This window comes from Corvus cornix, chromosome 1A, assembly GCF_000738735.6.
Source record: "Corvus cornix cornix isolate S_Up_H32 chromosome 1A, ASM73873v5, whole genome shotgun sequence".
NCBI lineage: Eukaryota > Metazoa > Chordata > Aves > Passeriformes > Corvidae > Corvus > Corvus cornix.
In genome coordinates this window covers 59,288,636-59,309,154 of record NC_047057.1, presented here as the reverse complement: position 1 = coordinate 59,309,154, position 20,519 = coordinate 59,288,636, and the positions used below count along the sequence as shown (strand labels likewise).

Sequence of the window (20,519 nt, the reverse complement as noted above, 5' to 3'; positions counted from 1 at the left end):
CAACATATGAACTCCTTTTAGTCACTGAACTTGTCTTTGAGGCATCATGGAAATTGGCTTTTTTAGGGAAGCAATACCTGAACCAGAGGAGAATTCAGCCATGTTGCAGGTACAGTGCAGCATGGCTCTGAAAGCCCAGGACATGTTCACCATCCTACAGACACCATCAGTTGTTTACATGGCAGTGGGACACCAAGGACAGACAAGGGGTGTGTGTGTTATGGAATCACAGAATCATGCATTGGGTTGGAAAGGACCTTAAAGATCATCCAGTTCCAACCCCTGCCATGGGCAGGGACACCTTCCACTATCCCAGGCTGCTCAGAGCCCCATCCAACCTGGCCTGGAACACTTCCAGGGATGGGGCAGCCACAGCTTCTCTGGGCAACCTGTGCCAGGGCCTCAGCACCCTCACAGGGAACAATTTCTTCCTCATATCCAATCTAAACCTATTCGCTGTCAGTTTAAATCCATTACACCTTGTCCTGTCACTACATGCCCATGCAAAATGTCTCTCCCCACCTTTCTTGCAGAATCTCTTCAGGTACAGGAAGGCTTTGGAAGAAGGCAGACCTGCATTCTGCTATCTCATTAATGCTGCACATTATTGGCAGTGGATTCAACTGACAGAGGCCTGACTGTCACAGCCATGTGGTAATGAAATGACACAAAGATTTCCAGTGCCCCTGTTCAGTTCTGAATAATCAGCTCTTCCACAGCAATGGGGGAGTGGAGGTTTCTGGATGCTCCTCATGCAGAGACACAGAAGGGGGCTGGAAGATGCTCTGCCCTGCTTTTGCCCTGACCCTGCTGCTCCTTCTTGAGCGACTGAAGAACCTGACAAGACACAGGGTAACCAAATGAATAAATGTTTGCAGGATTAGCTATTTACTTTCTCCAGGCATCATTACTGGAACTTACACTTTTCACCTGAATCTATTTAATCAGTATTTGCACATATGACATTTGGTGCAGTCAGAGATGACGTAGAATCCAGGGATAGGGTGGAGTATTTCTGCATGTTCCTTATAGAGGGCTTTCCTCATTACAAGTGACCTGCAAAGAAAATTGAGCATCCTTTGCTTTGCATCACGTTTAGTCAAAGACCTGACCAAAATATGCTAAAATTTAGATGTATTTTCCTTTCAGTCAGATTATCCTTTGAAACTCTGACCAAACCCTGCCTGACAACACAAAGGAATTTTCCCATGGATCAGCTAAAGCTGACTCACATGAAAGACTTGCCCAAAGTGGTCATGCCCTCTGAGCAAATACCACAGGCATGAGGATCTCTGCTCTTGGCCTAACAGCACTGTTAGGATTCCAGGGACCCAGCCTCGGAAGGCAGCTTTTATTGGAGGAGGGGAGGTCTCCTACCTGTGACCCAGCCAATCTGCTCTGCTATTTATCTATGTTGCTAACTTGCAGGGGAGGTGAGCGTTTTGCTCTGTCACTGCACCATTGTGAGAAATTTCCTGCCTGGCCCCGAAGTTCACCAAATAGCACTGGCTGTTTGCTTAAGCAGGTACAGCACATAGCAAAAGGCACTGCTGTGACTCAAAGGAAGAAAGAAATAAAATCATCTGATCATGAAAGCTTTCAGCACCAGGTTTTAGTGCTGGAGTGAAAACCTAACGGAAGCTGTGCACCTTTCTAAGATAAATATTTCCTCTGCTGGAGTTGCTGAGTGTATCACAGATCAACGACCAGGAAGGCTTTGCTTACTCATCCCTGCCACGTGTTTCTGGAGTGGTTTTCTGCTCTTTTAATATTACCAAAGAGTGCATCCTCTGGCTGCCCTGGCTTGTTAGAAAGGCAAGCGCATGCTGAGCAAAGCGTCAGAACAACCCACAAAGCACTGATGCAAATAGAGACAGAATTTTGCACCACTCAGAGAGACACAGAGAGAGTTAAAGCTTCAGGCCAATGTGTTGCTGAAATTTTAAAGCTAAAAGGATTTTGAACTAACCTTTGCATTTTCTCCCTGAACTTTTTGTTTACTCTCTGCTCTTTTGCTCAGTGAAAGTAAAGCAGGCAAGACAACATCACTTGCTGTTTCCAACTGGCTTCTGCTTTGTTTCTAATACTCCTCTGAAAGAGTTCTGTTATACAGCTCACAGCATTTCAAGGAAACATTTTATTAATTGGGTACCTGTCTCTCACTTTCTGTTTTCTTATCTCTGGTTGCCCTTAAATAATATTTGGGCTTAAGTTATTTGTCATTTTCCCTTTGTATTTAATCTGGTCCATTTCTGTGTTTGAATTTGCGTTTTAAGTAAACTCACATGTGATCTGTGCCAAAATAGAGGCAAAGTCTCTTCTCACATTCCTCAAATATGTGGCACTGGGGTAACAATTTCAAAATTATGTGGCAGCTTCTTTTAAACAGGAAAACTCCAGTGGGTTTCACTCAGCTGTATATAAAAGCCAATAGTACGCTTGGTGTTAGTCCCTGTGTTATTTGTTTTAAATTATGTTCCATTTCATACTTTCTCCACATTCCCTGTTTCCAGTATCCAGCAGATTTTTGTATTGACAAATGTGTGACTTTTACAGGAAGCTGTTGTGGAGGAAACCTGTGGTTCTTCTGTATGGGCTGAGCATAGTTGTGGCTTCTGACCCTGGGGAGAGCTGCTTGAGTTTGGGATTATCCCATCAGATGGATGCTTCTAATAAAACTCCCAGCAGCCAGATATCTTATCTGTGTTATCACCATACAGTTCCAGAGCCAACATTCCCCTCAGCATGAAAGGGTGAATACTGAGTGTCATTCGTTTTGAGTGTGCTGTGGGCTCAGGTTGTAGCTGAGCTAACACAGTGACTGCAGCTGATCTGAAGCAGGGCTGCCTTGCCCTTTCTCACTCTCTTCTTGTAATCCACCAGGTAAATCCATCCTGCTAAACCTGCGACAAACCCTTCTAAAAAGCAATCAAAGAGTTTTCTGCCATCTTAGCAAGATGTTCTATGTGGTTTCTTATGGTTCCAGAAGAAACTACTGATGAGAGGTGGTCAGATAACCAAAACTACATACACCAGAGCAGAACTGCAACAGAGTTTGAATAAGGGAGCACTGTTTCTTGGAAACTGCTGGAAACACTCATCTCCCCTTCCTCTGGGCTGAAACTGTGTGTCCCTCACTCTGCACCTCCTCTTTGTTTTCCCCTTGTTGTGATTTATTGGGTTGGGTTCTGCGGCTGCTTCTTGGCTGAGTGCAGCCAAGGTATGTAAATTGCTTTTTAACAGCTAATACGCACCCACACTCCTGAAGATAATCAAAAAAGGCAAAATAATATCATCAGCAGTGAGTTATAGGAGATCAAGAAAGCACCCAGAGGTAAAAGTCAGTGGCTGGCTAGCCAAGTCCTGCATACTGTCACAGCTGTGTTCAGAATAATCCCAGTGGAGAGCAGGTTTGGTAGCTTGAAATTAAGATTTTAAAGGAAAGGACTGCCTCTGTGGCTGCAATACATACTGCATGAACTGGACTTCTCTGAACCAAGCAAATTTTCTTTTTATAGAAATTTCAAACCCAAAACACAGTGTTTCATCCTCCAGTGGCATCTCACTACTTGTCCTGACTTGGTCCACTTTAAATAAAGGACAATGGCCACAGCTCTGCTGAGACTGTCCCCTCCCCGCCACCCGCAGGGCTGCATCCAGCCCTGGGCCCAGCACAGGAAGGACAGGGAGCTGCTGGAGCCAGTCCAGAGCAGGGACACCAAGGGGAGCAGAGGGATGGAGCAGCTCTGCTGTGAGGAAAGGCTGAGGGAACTGCGATTGTTCAGCCTGGAGAAGGGAAGGCTTTGGGGTGACCTCACTGTGGCCTTGCAGTGCCTGAAGGGAGCCCACAGGAAAGATGGAGAGAGACTCTTGACAAGGGCCTGGAGTGACAGGACAAGGGGAATGGCTTCACACTGACAGAGAGCAGGTTTAGATTGGATATGAGGAAGAAATTCTTGGCTGAGAGGGTGGTGGGACCCTGGCACAGGTTGCCCAGAGAAGCTGTGGCTTGGAAGTGTCTGAGGCCAGGTTGGATGGGGGTCTAAGAAACCTGGGATAGTGGAAGGTGTCCCTGCCCATGGCAGGTGGGTTGGAACAAGATGATCTTTAAGGTCTCTTCCAACCCATGCCATTCTATAATTCTGTGGTATCTACAACCTTCTGGAAAGCCACAGCTAATGGGGTTAAATTTATCCTTGTTCTCAGAGATTTTCTTATGGCTTTTCCACACCTTGTGGTTCTTGATGGTGAATGAAAGTTGCCCAGGGCTGAGACTGCATCCTCCAGCCTGTGTGTGAAGGCCCCAGGGTGTTTTTATGGTTGCTAAGACATTGCATATAAACACAGTGAGTGAGGCCCATCTTGCCATTCAGACTGTGAGCTGCAGAAAGCCACTAACCTCCCCAAAGGTCTTCTGGTAAAGGAATGTAAAATCAAATGCAAACCAATATGGATAATCGTGCTGCTGGCTAAGATGTGTTACCAAAATACCAAAAAATGACAAACCTCAAAATGGGGTGATTCATCCAGACACCCAAAAAGCACTTACAAGAAACCACCTGACTAATGATGCTGGAGCTCAGGGACACATATAATTTTATACTTCACAAAAACCAATCCTTGTCTTCTCAAGGTAAATAATATCTGCTGTGCTAATGGTATTATTGAGCTAATGGTATGAATTGCTGGGAAGAACAAACTTCTCCTCCTTGGGCTCCTTCTCCTACTCATGTATTATTTGCCCAACACCTGGCAAAATAGTTACATAAGCAACAAAAAACCCCAAACGCACAAACAAAAAAGTGAAAGGCCCAACTTGTGCCCTGCCCATGCTGATTTTTGTGTGGTGGCATTTCATGTGGGGGACTTCAGCCACGCTACGCACACAAAGGCAAAAGCAGACTCTGTCTTCCAAGCTGACAGTGATACAACCCAGGTAAGTGGGTTGGGAATCTGATCAGGGGAGGCTGATGAGCCTCCATGGAGTTGTAAGTGATGTCCCTGGAAGGGAGGTGAAAGGCTGTGACCCAATCCCTCAGGGTGAGGCAGTGGTTCTCCTGTCAGCTGAAATATGGCTTTGAAAGTGCCAAGATGCTCCCACTTTGGTGGGGAGAAAATCATGTCTAAATTTGAATGCGTTTGATGATACTATAAAACACATAAAACTACAAGGTAATTATTACAGGAAACTCCTATTTCAGCTATTTCAGCAAAATTTCAGCGCCTCTGTTCATTTGAAGGCCTGGAACAAAGCAACTGGGTTTCGACTTTCACAGTTTACCTAACGTGGCATAGATGGTGAACCGTATGGTGATGTAAAGCACAGAGCTATATTTGTTTAAGGAACCTTCAGGCCGAATTTCCAGCTTTCTGAGTGCTGAGAGAGAAGAAAGAGGCAAGTTCAGAGGAAAACAAATGCTTCCTGAACTTTGAGTTTCTTTGCTTTTATATATCACCAGATTTTTCTGTGATGTGACCAGCCGTCCTTTATAAACTTTGCTTTATCTCTGACATTTTGCGTCTAGGAAATGATTAAGCTGTCATATTTGGGGACTGAAAAGAGCAAAGGGCTGCAAGAGTTTGTTCTACCTGTCAAGTTACCCAGTTACAGCTGAGTCCCTTTACAGACTTGCATTTCCACTGGCTTACACACACCCTCCATGAGCTGGTCCTCGCCTGCTCCTCACTCTGTGGGAGCTCTAGATATCCAAAAATGTATATAAACCTATATGGATGAAAAATGTACCACCTGATGAGGAGGCTTGTGGGGATCAGCAAAGCTCCCTATTACTTATTAGCCAGCTAGTGGTCTGGCCTGCCTGTCCCTGTCCTTGGCAATAAAACGAAGATGAAAGGTAGCCGCTGACTTGGAGCCTCGCCTGAAAGTACAGTTTTATCAAAGGCTGGGACAGCAATAATCGTGCTGAGGGAGCAACAAGGACATGGTAGGCTGGGCTGACAAACAGTTACACCTTGTGGGCAAACAGCAGTTTCACATCCCCACGGGCACCCAAACAGCGTTGGCAGCTGAGGAGAGGCTGCAGCAGATGGTGCCCAACCGTGGTGCCAGCTCCTTCTCCAGGACAGGCTGGGCAGGGCAGTGCCTCCCCAGCCATGGGACCTTCCCAGGAGCTACCTGGTGAGGGCTTCGAGGCAGAACGTGTGCCTCAGGCCACCAGAGGAAGCTTAGCTGTCACCAGCCTGGCTCTTCCCAACTGGGAAAATAATTTTGAGCCTGAGAGTCTCACAGATCCGCCCTCACTTAGGCTGTAAGCAAATGACATTGAGGACAGTCCTCTTCAGGGGTGTTAAAACAGTCATCTCAAGTGGTGACAGAAAGGTGGGACTTGGGAACAGTCACACTTGTGTTTTAGCAACACCGGATCACCCTTTCAGAGGTGAGCATTAGAGGTTCAAGCTTCAAGGTTCCTCAAGCACTGTGTTGAAACCCCAGAGTTTCCAGATGATTCTAGTGGAGAACTCCTACACGTAGAATTGACCTGAATCAGTAAGTTGAACAAAGAGACAGTGCCTCTCTTGAGAAGAAATAGACTGAGCTATTGAATCACTGCAGCTTTTGTTGGCTGCATGAAATGGGTTTTTTCCAGCTCACTAAATTTGTCCATACATGTCTCCGAAGTACTAGGGCTACATGTACCTGACAAATTGTCTTACACAATACAGCAAACATGGTTTCAGATTGTGCTCTCTGTCATGGAGTTACTAAGTGAAAACCAGAAAGACAGTTTTATTTTGGATAGGTATGTCAACCAAATCTGTGGAGTTGGGAGTGCAGTGTTAGTGCTGGAGTTCCTCTCCACAGATCAGTTTTTCAGTTAGAGGAAGGAAGAGATCCACAAAGAAGATGCTGAAGACACAGCATACAAAACAGAAGATATTGAACTGGCAATAGTAGCATAAAAATATATTTGCCCTGAGTCACAAGGACTTCATCAGGAGAGGATGCAAGATCCAACACTGTCTCAAGTACCAAGTTCTGTGGCAAACTTACCTCTCCACTGCAAAATAATGATGATGTGCTGGATGAATGTACATAGGAGGAACATGGAAATTTTGGAGCAAGTCCAGAGGAAGCCACAAACTGATAAAGGGACTGGAGCACCCTCCCTGTGGAGATAGGCTTGGAGACTTTGGGCTGTTCAGCCTGGAGAGGAGAAGGTTGTGTGGAAACCTCAGGGCACCTTCCAGCATCTGAAGGGGCTATAGGGAAGTTGGAGAGGGACTTTTCATCAGGAACAGTAGTGGCAGGACAAGGGGGAATGGATTTAAACTGACAGAGAGCAGGTTTAGCTTGGATATTGGGAAGAAATTCTTCCCTGTGAGGGTGGGGAGGCCCTGGCACAGGTTGCCCAGAGAAGCTGTGGCTGCCCCATCCCTGGCAGTGTTCAAGGCCAGGCTGGATGGGGCTCTGAGCAAGCTGGGAGTAGTGGAAGGTGTCCCTGCCCATGGCAGGGGGTTGCAACAAGGTGATCTTTAAGGTCCCTTCCAACCCAGATCATTAATGATTCTATGCAAAAAGTAGCTTGACAAGTTTTAAGGAATTTTTAATACATTAATTGAACATAAAATTCCTGGTGAACAACTTTCCAAGTCTATGAGTGAAGCCTGAGGTAGCAAAAACTGGGGGTAGCAGGTTGCAAGAGACCTCTCAGAAAAAAAAAACAACTTCTAATGCATTTTCTAAATGTGTATGTCAGTCTCACCTAACACAGCCCATCTGTATCATATAGCTGATGTTTCTGGCAGCCTTAAGAGTCGCTAGATCCAGGCTCCACAGCATTATGTAATTTGCTTCATTTTAATCCTGATAAGAAAATTCTTGGAAGTCACTTAAAAAACAGTAACTATGGTGCTGATCTGTTTCATTTTGCTGCAATGAAGCAGAGTCCTGAAGCAGCCAACATGATGGGAGAGATGATGCGCAGTGAGAGATCCTTCCTGTGTGTTTTTCCATTCCTCAGGGTAAACTAAGTTTTGAAAACTTAAGCTTGGAGCAATTTTTTTACTCATATCTGTTATGCCAGTGGTCAGCATTAATATTAAAAACCAGTTTCAAATCACATATTTAACCTGAAAAAGTAATATACCTGCTGACATTTTTTCCCTAGGCTAAAAAAAAGCTAAATAAGCCACTTTCTGTTGTGTTTTAAGTGTGAGATCACTTGTTCCATTTGTCTTAATTTCCTTTGATAGAGCTAACTCATTTCAGCTTTTGAAAATTATCACCTTGTGATGGTTGTAACTTTTAGAACCTACTTCTTTTTGATAATTTTGAACATTTTGCTAATTTTTCTCCCATCCTTTGCAGCCACTCCTTGTACACCTTCATTGAAATCCTTTTCGCAGCTCCTGTAGTCTGGGTTCATCAGTATTGGACTTGAGTGACCTGAGCTGCATGCAGCATGCAAGAGTGCCTGCTATGGAAATACTATCCCTTATTTGCAACCAGTGACCTACCAGTTTAACATAAATAATCTCTAAAGGCATGGCCACAGACTTCACACTGAATTAGTGCATTATTTTGAAGCCAACAAATGGAGAAAGGACAGGAGCAATACAAGCTATGTTAGCCTCATCTCCTGTGAGTAAAATTAAAACAGAGGTGCTTGATTGTGTTTTCCATGGATCAATGGCAAGTGTATTTCCATTTCTGAAAACATTTTTACCCCTAGTGAACACCCTCTTAATGAAAACAAACAAAATGAAAATCACCTCCAAGATTTTCTATTCCCTCTCTTCAGCAGCAGAAAGACTGAGAGCCCTCTCACTGGAGTGGCAGGAGCTGCTGGTTAAAACTGAGAGTGGAGCCCAGCCACCAGTCCCTCATTGTGACTTAGACGGATAATTAGTCAGGTAACAATTCCACTGTTGAAAAGCCTGTGAGGCTGGGATCAAACTAAGTCAGCACTGCAGGCAACTGTCATGAGATAAAAAGATAAGATGAATGAGTTTGTATTGCACTTGGAATGCACAGAGCCCAATATAGATGTAAAATATTACTAAATGCACTGAGGGCTCTATCGTAAGGAGACTTCCTGCAAAAGCAACTGAATGAATAAACTCCAGAGACCTGGACGGGTCACAGAGATAAATCATGTCAGTAAAGCAGTACTGGTTCCTGGGCTGCACCCTGCTCTCCTGTAACAATGTCCCCTGGGCAAGGTTTATACCTGTGTGCCGTGGCCATAGCAACACCGGTGATGACAGATACAAGAGCTCCCTTGTGCCAGGTCGGTGAAGCTCGGAGAAGCAGTCTCTGGGTTTCCATCACAGCAGGGAACTGCTGGTTGTGATCTTCCTGGCACTGCCAGAGAGCTTGGGGGCTGCCCAGTGAAGAGGTTCGGGGCAGTCAGTGGGGTGAGAGAGATGCTGGACCCATCTCTCTCTGAACACTCAACTGCAGGGCAGAAGAGATACACAGTGTCCACCAAAACATTCTAGAACCCTTTGGTGGCTCATTTCTTGCATGGTGCCCTTCTGCCCCTTGGAGGGCTGCTTTGTTTTGGTCAACAAGGTGAAGCAGATGCTGGAGCAGGTCCATGGATCCAGGATTCAACCTGCTCCGAGGCTGAACACCCACTTGTGGGCAGCGTGCTACGCCCAGCACTTTGCTGGCTGAGTCGCTGTGTGTACAAACTTTCCCAGGATCATCTGGACAGCTTTTCTCATCCCCTCGAGCACAAAGCTTGTAAGTGGGAACAGTGCCACTAGGACAAATTTCTGCTCCTGTGACTTATTCACATTTAGTACTGCAGTTGTCTGTTCTGACAGAGCCATTACAAGTTCTCTCCCAGAGCAAGTTTAGCTGATGGTTCAGACATGTAAAGGCAGAAGCAAAAGGATTACTTATGGATGATGCTGGGATCAATCACATATCCAAAGTGCAATTCAGAATTCAGCTTCATTAAGGAATGAGTCCAGAGGAGGGACACCAAGGGGATCAGAGGGATGGAGTAGCTCTGCTGTGAGGAAAGGCTGAGGGAATTGGGATTGTTCAGCCTTGGGGTGACCCAATTGTGGGTTTGTACCTGAAGGGAACCTACTGAAAAGATGGAGAGAGACTCTTGGCAAGGGTGTGGAATGCCAGGACAAGGGGGAATGGCTTCCTACTGACACAGGGCAGGGATAGATTGGCTATGAAGAAGAAATTGTTCTGTGTGAGGGGGGAGGCCCTGGCACAGGTTGCCCAGAGAAGCTGTGGCTGCCCCATCCCTGGAAGTGTCCAAGGCCAGGTTGGACAGGGCTTGGAGCAACCTGGGATAATGGGAGGTGTCCCTGCCCATGGCAGGGGGTGGAACTGGATGGGCTTTTAAGGTCCTTTCCAACCCAGCCCATTCCATGATGCTATGATTCTTTTACATTGTGATTCTGGAGTTCACTTTCACTTTTCATCATGATCCTGTGCCATGAGAAGTTCTCACCAGAATATCTGACGCCTCATACTTCTCTTCTGGGATGCAGAGAGAAAAAGAAAGGCTGGCTGACAGCTACCATAAAGTCACTGGTGTGGGTTTTTAATGCCAGGCAGGCTCCCTTGTAACCCTTTGACACACCCTGTTGCTGTGCTGCTTCGAATGAGTACCAGGCTAATTGAGAACACAGGCCTAAAAATAGATGTGTCTGGGAAGTGATGATTTTCCCACAGAAACATCAAGTTTTCATTAAAAACTCTAAAAACATGGAAGTTTTAAGTATAATGCAGAAAGGTTTTGGGTTACCAAGCTTAGGTTTTATGTTCTTCTTTTTGACCAACACTGAAGATTTTTGTGGGGAATTCTTTTTAACAAAAAATATTGGTTCCCCAAAGAAAACCACAGCTACTGACAAAATAATTTTTAAACATCATTAAAATGTTAGGCTCAGCTTACATCTTTTTCCCTGTTAATCTGCTTTCCTGCTTCTTCCATTTTTCTGTTTTCTGCCCTCTCCTTCTCATGTGCAGCCCACTTGCTGGTACTTACATGGTAACCAGTCCTACTAAGGGAAACCAGTGCTTTCATCTTCATCAGTTCTTCCCTCACTGTTTTTTCTCTTTATTCATATTTGTTACTGTTCTTTTTCTGTCCATTTATCTTCATGAGAACTTATCTTTCCTTTATCTTTTCCATGTCATATTCCTCCCCTCCCTTTCTTGTCCAGCGGTTAGATATCTCTAATAATCTTTGTTCCTTCCTGCTTCCATCTTTAGTTCTTTCTGGCACCTTTAATACCTGTGCTTTCATTTCCTTGTCTTCTCTCTGGATATTAATGTATGTTGGCAGTCTTTCCCACCTGTATCTCTGAATACCACATACTCCATAGGGCTTTAAAAACCATAAGCAATTTTTAATCACAATACTACAAGAGATTAAAAAGTAAATATTATTCTACTAATTTTATGTGTGCGAAAAACTAAAGGCAGAAATACTGATTAATTCTTTAATAGATCTGATGTTTCTTTCATCCTATTCTGTGGTCAGACTATTGTTCCTTCTACTGCTGTGATACTCTGTTTTCAATCTTCCTGGATTCTCTTAGACTCTGGACTACTGCAGGCTTCAACCCCACTTTATTCTTCATCGTCCATCACTTGAAACTTGTCCCACAAGCTTTCTCATGTGGAGATCACCACGCAGCAGCAGCAGAAGCATTGGGCCTGAGGGGAGCTGGGTAGCAAAGCACCACTTGCAGGATCTGAGGTCACTGCTCATGGCCATACATTGAGAAATACAGAAAAAATAGTTGTGAAGATCAAGGAAACTTCATTCTACAGAATCACAGAATCCCAGGATGGGTCAGGTTGGAAGGGACCACAGAGGGTCATATGGTCTCACCTCCCTGCTCCAGCAGGGCCATCCCAGAGCACAGGGCACAGGATTGTGTCCAGATGGTTCTGGAATATCCTGAGTGAGGGAGACTTCACACCCTCTCTGGATAATCTGTTCAGTGCTCGGCCACTGCACAGGACAGAAGTTCTGCCTCCTGTCCAGGGGGAACTTCCTGGGATCAGTCCCTGCCCGTTCCTCTGGTGCCATTGCTCGGAGCCCTCCCTGCACACAGGGACACACAGGGCTGAGGGCCCCTCTCAGCTGGGGCTCCTCTCCAGGCTGAACAGCCCCAGCTCCCTCAGCCTTTCCCTGTCAGGGATGCTCCAGGCCCTAAATCATCTCTGCAGCCTCTGCTGGCCCCTCTCTAGGACCTCCCTGTCCCTCCTGTCCTGAGGATGCCAGGACTGGCCACAGCACTCCACATGTGCCTCCCAGGGCCGGGCAGAGGGGCAGGATCACTCCCTGACCTGCTGGCACTGCTCTTCCCAGTGCACCCCAGGACAGCCCTGGCCTTCTTGTCCCTCAGGTCACTGCTGGCTCACAGCCAGCCTGTTGTCCACCAGGACCTCCAGGTCCTTCTCAGCAGAGCTGCTGGCCAGCAGGTCACCCCCAGCCTGTGCTGGTGCCTGGGGTTATTCCTCCCCAGGTGCAGAATCCGGCATTTGCCCTTGCTGAACTTCAGCCACATTCCTCCTTGGAGACATGGAAAGATACAGGTTATACAGGTTCAAGTGTGCAGGGCATTGTACCTGCAGAAAACTTCATAAATGGCAGGATGAGCTGGGTTGCTGGGAGAATAAGCAGCCTGCCCCTGAGAGGAGAAACAAAGAATGGGTTAACAGACACACAACATTTTCATTTGGGTTGCTTAGGCTGTGTTTCAGATTCACTAACCTGGGTGTTTTTCACATGAGTTTGGGTTTCAGAATGAAAGCTTGCATAATGGTAGCAGGCTTGTGAGAAGAGAGAAGGAATTTGCCCCTGCTTCAGGCTGGGAAGGGTTAGTACTTGAAGACTTCAAATTACTTACATATGCATGATGTGTGTCAGTGGAGGATTTTTTTAATCATAAAACTAAAGTATGTAACTGGGTCCAGTCTGTTGGACATGCAAGTACAACAGATTTAGAAAGTTCTGTTTCTGCAGATGAGAGAAATCTGATAAAACTTGGAATGCACTTCCAAGCAAAGTTTACTAACTTTGAGAGGCTGCTGCAATTCTGTGTTAGGACCATGTGTTAATTATAGATCTTCTATTTCTAGTGAAAGCTCCCTTCTCACTACCCCAAAATGAGTTGAGTATAGTTTCAAGGAAAAGAGATAGGCTAAGCACAGTCCAGATCAAACATAGCGTGCGTTTTGTGCTTTTTCTCATCTTTTCTGGGAGGCTCAGACATTTCCAGAGGTGGTGGGTGGGAGACAGTAACATTCCTCAGGCTCTTCAGTCCTGCCCTTGCAGGGCATGAGCTTAGACTCAGCAATCTGTCCAAAGCACGCAGGCCATGTTTGTGGAGGCCCCAGAGAGCAGAGTGAACATCCAGAGTGAGCTCTCCTTGAGGTGAGCATGGTGTCCATCCCATAAATCCCACAGCAGACCCGCTAAACACAGCTCTCCTGTGGGTCACCTGGATGTGTTGGCACTGCCAAGGCTTTGTTCTGTGCCATCCATCCTGCTCGGGGCTGAGCCCTGTCAGCTCCCATCTGCTGCGCAGGTTTGGGCTTGAGTGGATCACCAGAAGAAGGAGGCAGAGCTGGAGGAGGCTGGGCTGGTGACTCAGTGGGCAGGATTCTTCCCTCTGAGTCAGGGCTGAGTCAAGGGGTGCTAAGGGGGACTGTGCTGCTCAAGCTGCTGGGTTTGGGACACAACTGAGAAACCAAACTCCCAACCAGTGATGGTTTCAGAAATGTCTGAGGTCCTTCCTCAGCAGCAGTGGCATTTACCCACTATCTTGACCACGTTCCAGTGTGGAAAATGTATTTCACTCACCTCCAGCTCCCTGTTACCCCAGTGAAATGCTTCATTCTTCACTACTGCAGCACAATGCATCAGTGAGGAGATGCAGTATTTCATGTGGCTTTTTGGCTTTAATATTGGCCAAAATGGCTTGCACGCACATTGCAAAACTTTTTTTCATATGCCTCTTTTATGCATATCAAGGGATATCCTGGTCATCCTGCTCACACATGGCAGTACTTCCACAACTGTTAATCAGGAATCTGCATAGGTAAAGAGAGCATCATATGTCTCACAGCCCAGTTTATCTCAGGGCAAATAATACTTTGCAATCATGCAAAGTCCTTTTGCACATCAGTTCGCAGTGAAGTGCAAGTATTAGCCTCACTGAGGCAACAGCCTTCAGCACAGATAGCTTCTCCTGAGGCAGAGTACCTGGTCTCAGAAGGTCCAAACTCTTCACCATGTCCTCTTGCTATTCCATCCACCACAACAGTGATTTTTGAAGGCAACCAACTCTGAAAAGTTTGTGCTTGAACTCACTTTAGAATCACAGAATATCCATAACTGGAAGGGACTCTCAAGGATCATTCAGTCCAACTCCTGACCCTGCACGGACACCCCAACAATCCCACCCTGTGCCTGAGAACTATGTCCAAGCATTCCTGGAGCTCTGGCAGCCTTGGGGCTGTGACCATTCCTGGGGGAGTCTATTCAGTACCCCACTATCCTCTAGGAGAAGAACTTTTTCTTCATATCCAGCCTAACCCTCCCTGACACAGCTCCAGCCGTTCCCTCAGGTCCTGTCCCTGGTCACACAGAGCAGAGATCAGGGCCTGCCCCTCCTCTTCCCCAGGTGAGGAAGCTGCAGAACTTCTGTGAGCTCTGACCTCAGTCTCCTCCAGCTGAACAGACCAAGTGCTCCTTGTGTAGCTTCACCTCCAGACCCTTCAGCATCTTTGTAGCCCTCTCTTGGACACTCTCTAATAACTTTATATTTTTCTTATATTGAGGTGCCCCAAACTGCCCCAGGACTCACTTTGTCCCCGCTTTGCTCACTTGCCATGGCTGACATGCCTCAGTTCATGCCTCCCAGCGATGGAGGCTGTGTGCCAGCATTGAGACACACATGCTGCCCGATACTTGCTTCGTTTGATATGTGATGACAGCTCTTTATAGGTGTCTGAGAAAAACAAGTGAATGAAGAAGCAGTTCCTGGTGGCCTCTGCCAGCTGTTGACAATACCAAATAATTTGCCTTTCCTGAAACAGACCTGATGCCTCTTGTGGATGATGTGACGCGTAGGTGTCATGTCAATCAATAAAAATTAAAAGTTGCTGAAGGGCAGGAACAGCAGCTGTGAGATTTCTTACTGCTTTTCGTTCACAGGGAAATGGTATCAGGCTCTGCTTAGTGGCTTGTGTGATTTACTGTCACATTTATCTCACACGCTTCAGCAAGGACTTGCACAAGCAGATTGCTTTTAGACCCCAGCTTTTAAAGGTGGAAGACAAATGGTTTGTTCATAAAAACTTATTTTTGAAACCTTGTTTAGCATCTAAGCTTTTTCCAGAGCAGCTAGTATGGACCCCTTTACATGCAGAAAGCAATGCACACCAACCATGGGATGCCCCAGGTGCCTCTACAGAAATGGCTCTTGGGAAACACCTCTGGTGCTAAGCAAGCAAGGAGAGAGTAAAGGGACATTCTCCAAATTCAGTGTTCCTGTGTCAGACACATCAGCAATGCTATTGTGCCTGAAAACAACCAAATAGATATAATTAGGTATTACTAGGATAAAAAAAAAAAAAGTTTATTTTTTGTTTGAAACTTCTTTACCACGAGGTCTGATTAAAATGTTTCTATTGAAATTGTTCTTTGGCAGGAAAAGCTGTTTCGAACAGAGCAGATCTCACAGAAGAGTGGATCCACCGAGGAAGATCTTCCTGCTACAGAATGTTTAGACATTTCACTGGAAAGCAGAAATGCTTCTGACAAAAGGATAGATGCTGTGCCATGGGTTAACCCAATGCTACACACAAGGAATTCTGCTGGAGAGCCCTGGAGGTGACACCCCAATGTGTCTGGCATTGCCCTGTTGCTTGGTCTTTACATTAAGTTGTCTAAAGCCTCCATGTGTCACCAGCCTAATGAGAATGCACAACCAGCACAGGGTGGAGGACGGGCACATGAGGCACCCAGAATTACACTCTCATAACGTGGCATATCCATTTTGTTCCATATTTCATTTATTGGGCAATGTAGCTAAGGTTTTGGCTTTCAGTCAAAAACAAAGATTTTCCCAAGAAGAGAAATTGGATGAGGAATTAAAGAAACCCCACCAAGTGACCAAAACACCTCCTAAGCACCATTTTCCACTATTCATATTTAGAAGAATTAAATGCGGTTTTAGTGCAAGGAATAACTGTACCCTGGCCCTAGGGTTATGAACTGGATAAGCTATTAGGAATTTTCCATTTCTGACTGATTGTGATCTCACATCAGTGTAACTCTGCTCACTTCAGTGGAATTACTTCAGAACTGCTCTGATGGGAAAGCAGAAGGAGGTCCTGTGATTCTGTAACTATTTCTACTAAGCTGTTGGCATATGCTTGTGACAAGCAGCTTTTAAGAAAATATAGTGAAATTTAGAGCCCGTTTTTCATCAGTTCAGTTAATCAGTTTACTTTGCTCTACTGATCACTTCTGCTGCTTTGCATGTGATTGTCTTTATAAGTGAGGTCAGTTTTATAGGGAAGGAAAATCCCCTTTATAAGCCCAGATGGTATCATTAGAAGAAACAGACAAGTTGGGCACCTCTAAAGTTGTTTTTTTTTCATCTTTCTGAAGACAAAGTTTTACCAGTGATTAAGGATTTATTGTTCTGTGTTATAGGTTATAAGAAATGACAATTTGTCATTATAAGACCCTAAGATCTTGATTTTTTTTTTTTTGCTTCTGTCAATAGGAAATTACTGCTGGCCTGTCTGGCAAGACAACTCATCCTTGAAGATTTGTAGAAGCACCCCAAGATCCTCATTTACAACATGACATATGGTTCCCATCCAACTAGAATCATAGAAACATAGAATATCCTGAGTTGGAAAGGACTCACAAGGATCATCAAGTCCAGCTCCAGGAGAATAAGAATAGCAACATGTCAGTATTTTATGAAGGAGCACCTTGAGTTCCCTGTCCTGGAAGAGGATCACAAAAGGCAGAGCTGTTTAACAGGGAAGTGGATTTCAGTGCTTACTTGGCTACACTGTGAGCCCGAGGAGACTGGACAGAAAGGGTGGGAAGGGCTGAAGGTCCTTCTCACCACCTCCTTCCTGCATGGAATATCTAGCATACACCTGAATAGTAGGGTCTGAGCCATAAATTCAGAAAGTGACAGAATAACTGAGGTTCACAGACGTCTGTGAAGTCCAAATCCCCACTTAGAGATGAGCTAATTTCTGTCTCAAAAAATTTTTTCAGAGTCTTCTCTAGCCAAGTTCTGAATATCCCAATATTGATATGTATTGATATGTCTATTTCAAACTGACAGAGAGTAGGTTTAGATTGGATATTAGGAAGAAATTCTTCCCTGTGAGGGTGGGGAGGCCCTGGCACAGGTTGCCCAGAGAAGCTGTGGCTGCCCCATCCAAGGCCAGGTTGGATGGGGCTTGGAGCAACCTGGGATAATGGGAGCTGTCCCTGCCCATGGTAGGGGGGTGGGAACTGGATGATCTTTAAGGTCCCTTCTAACCCAGGCAGGGACAGTCATCTGTAACATGCCAAAATATAGATGGATTTGAGGGCTGGCATCAGATGTATTTCAGGGTTGGAATAAGACTTCAAGTAGATTTAAGCTTCAGGGATTTTGGAGAGGAACAGTTTAACCAACCTAATTCAATAGGGCTGAATCCCACAGTTATCAATATCCCCAGAGGAAAAGAAGTAGCTTCTGCAGTCTTTTGATTAACTGAGCATAAAATGAGCCGTCCTCCCCTTACTGTTTTAATTAGATATGAATGAACCGGTTCAAACCACATAAAAATTGACTCCTGACTCCTCTGCATGTAAATTAACCACTAGGTCACAGTTTTATTTTTTACCCTGAGAAAACCAATTTTCCCAGAAGGGGGGATAGCATTTAGAAGTACTCCCACTGTATCTTCTTCCATCCTAGAGCTTTCTTACACTTGGCTGTTCAAGTGACAGGAGGACTTAAGCCGGGTTAGATGGGGCTCTGAACAACTTGGTCTAGCAGAAGGTGTCCCTGCCCACGGTAGGGGATTGGAATGAGATGATCTCTAAGGTCCTTTCTAAACCAGGCCATTCCGTGATGTTGTGATTGTACAGCCATGAGCCATGACCCCAGCTGGTGGTCAGCAAGCGCTGGCAGATGTCGATGCTTGGGTGGTCGAGATTACAGCTGCAAAGGGAAGGAGAGCAGGTTTACACGTGCGGGCTGTTTGCCAGCCTAGAGGCAATGCAGGGTGTTTTTTGGGGGGGTTAGTGTGGGGGAAAGGCGCGGGTAGGGCGGCTGCGGTAGCGCGGGCACCGCTGCCCTCTGCTGGGTACCGTCCCGCCGGGCACTGCCTCCCGCAGCATCCGCACGAACGACGGGAACCGGCACCGTCCCTGCTCCCTGAGTTCTGCCACAGCCTCAGCCAGCCGGACACTGCTTTGTGTGCTTCCAGTCCAGGGGCAGAGCAGCGGAGGAATGCATCCCTGCAGGGATGGAAGACCTTACCGAAAGGGCTGAGCTTGAGCTTCCATCACACCCGGCTGCAATCTGCTGTGTCCTGCTGTTATCCCAGAGCACCCTCTGGGACGGCAATGCAGTTTTGCTTCTTCGTCACGGAGTGAAGCAAGCGTGGATGTGTGTATTTGCTGGGGAGGTGCAGTTGCACTGCAAACTTATCCATCCCATGGATACCCATCCTAGAACTCTGTCTCAGATGAAAAGGACCTGGGGGTTCTCAACAACAGCTGCTGAACATGAGCTGGAGGGGTTCAGCCTGGAGAAAGGAGGCCCAGGGGGGACCAGCTTGCTCTCCACAGCTTCCTGACAGGAGGGTGCAGCCAAGGGCGGGTCAGGCTCTGCTCCTAGGGAGCAAGGGACAGGACAAGGGGAAATGATTTCAAGCTGTGCCAGGGGAGATTTAGGCTGGATATTTTCTTCAGTGAAAGGGTTTCTGAGCATTGGAACAGGCTGCCCAGTGGGTGGTGGAGTCACCATCCCCAGAGGTGTTCAAGACTCAGTGCTCTGGTCTGGTTGACATGGTGGTGATTGGTCACAGGTTGGACTCGATGATCTTGGGAGATCTTTTCCAGCCTAAATGATTCTGTGATTCTGTGAACACTCTCTCTGTCTTGCTGCCTCTTGCAGTGAGAATATGTACCCATAAAACCAGTACCTCTGCATTTTGGCTAGCTATAGGAAACGCTGTGTGGGCCTATTTCTCCTTGACAAATCCCAAAGAAAGCCTCACCTGTGAGCTTTAAAATCATGCAAAACTCATAATAGAAGGACAAATTTCAAAGCCTCAGCCTTTTAGATAAACCTGTCCAAGCCTGTTCACTTAATTAATGAACAAAGATGCAGGAGAGGCAGAGCCTTGAAATGAAATGTGAAAACTAAATTCAGCCTAGCTGGGGAGCCAGATATGTAGAGGGAACTGCAAGTTGCTGTGCAAGGGGTAGGTCTGAGAGTGTACAGGAGTCTGATAGAGGTCAGAGTTGGACTGCTGTTAAAATCAGTTTTATCTGTATCTATAAAGAGGTGGGGGGGGGATAAACAGTACAACAAGGCTCTTACAGTACAGAATGGAAATGGAGAGACAGATTGAGCTGCTGAAACTCCTGTAAGTAATTGCTAGCTGACATGAGTAAGAAGATCAAAATGTTGGCATATTATACAACTGCACAGTGGTGGGGATGGACAGACAGTACAGAGGGAGCTGGAAATACTGTTCAGCAAAAATAAGATTCTCAAACATCTGGGAGAAAATACTCAGAAATCAAGCTACTCAGCAGGAGGGTGGAATTTGGAAAGCATTCAATGCTGAGAGACTCCAGGGTAATAAGGGCAAAATAGACACAGAGTCATAGAATCATAGAATGGTTTAAGTTGGAAGTAACCTTAAAGATTGTCCAGTTCCAACCCCCTGCCATGGGCAGGGACACCTCCTACTATCCCAGCTTCCTCAGAGCCCCATCCAGCCTGGCCATGGACACTTCCAGGGATGGAGAAGCCACAGCTTCTCTGGGCAACCTGTGCCAGGGCCTTACCACCCTCACAGGGAACAATTTCTTCTTTATATCTAAACTAAACATACTTTGAATGAAGCCATTGCCCCTTGTCCTGTCACTCCAGGCCCTTGTCAATAGTCTCTCTCCATCTTTCCTGTAGGCTCCTTTCTGGTACTGACGACCACAATAAAGTCACCCAAAGCCTTCTCCTCTCCAGGCTGAACAGTCCCAATCCTCTCAGCCTTTCCTCACAGCAGAGCTGCTCCATCCCTCTTGTGGGTCTTTCATAGCCCATAGGATGGCAGCCAGCTTATGTATGGGTCAGTTGCAGCCTTCAGAGGCATCTGAAGGCCTCCCCTGGTATTACACCACAGCATTCCCCAAAAAATGTGGCATACTACGTCTCAGTTCATCCAGAGGGAAAATAAGGCATGGAAAGGTTAAGTGGCTTGCTTTGTGTTGCACAACTGGGAATGGAAATAGCTCTCAGATCTT

At 46.1% G+C, this 20,519-nt stretch overlaps 1 long non-coding RNA gene across 2 annotated transcripts in view; it reads left to right on the top strand.

Moving 5' to 3' along the window:
• The window catches only part of LOC109146086, a 28,811-nt gene extending 11,424 nt beyond the window's left edge, over positions 1-17,387 (top strand). The window contains exons 3-4 of one of the 2 annotated variants that reach the window (XR_005604609.1): positions 15,667-15,848; positions 16,750-17,387. This is a non-coding gene — a long non-coding RNA (uncharacterized LOC109146086). Of the gene's footprint in view, positions 1-533; positions 2,308-15,666; positions 15,849-16,749 lie in introns of those variants that run through there. The other variant, XR_002047878.3, reaches the window with a different exon arrangement.
• Positions 17,388-20,519: the final 3,132 nt, after the last annotated feature.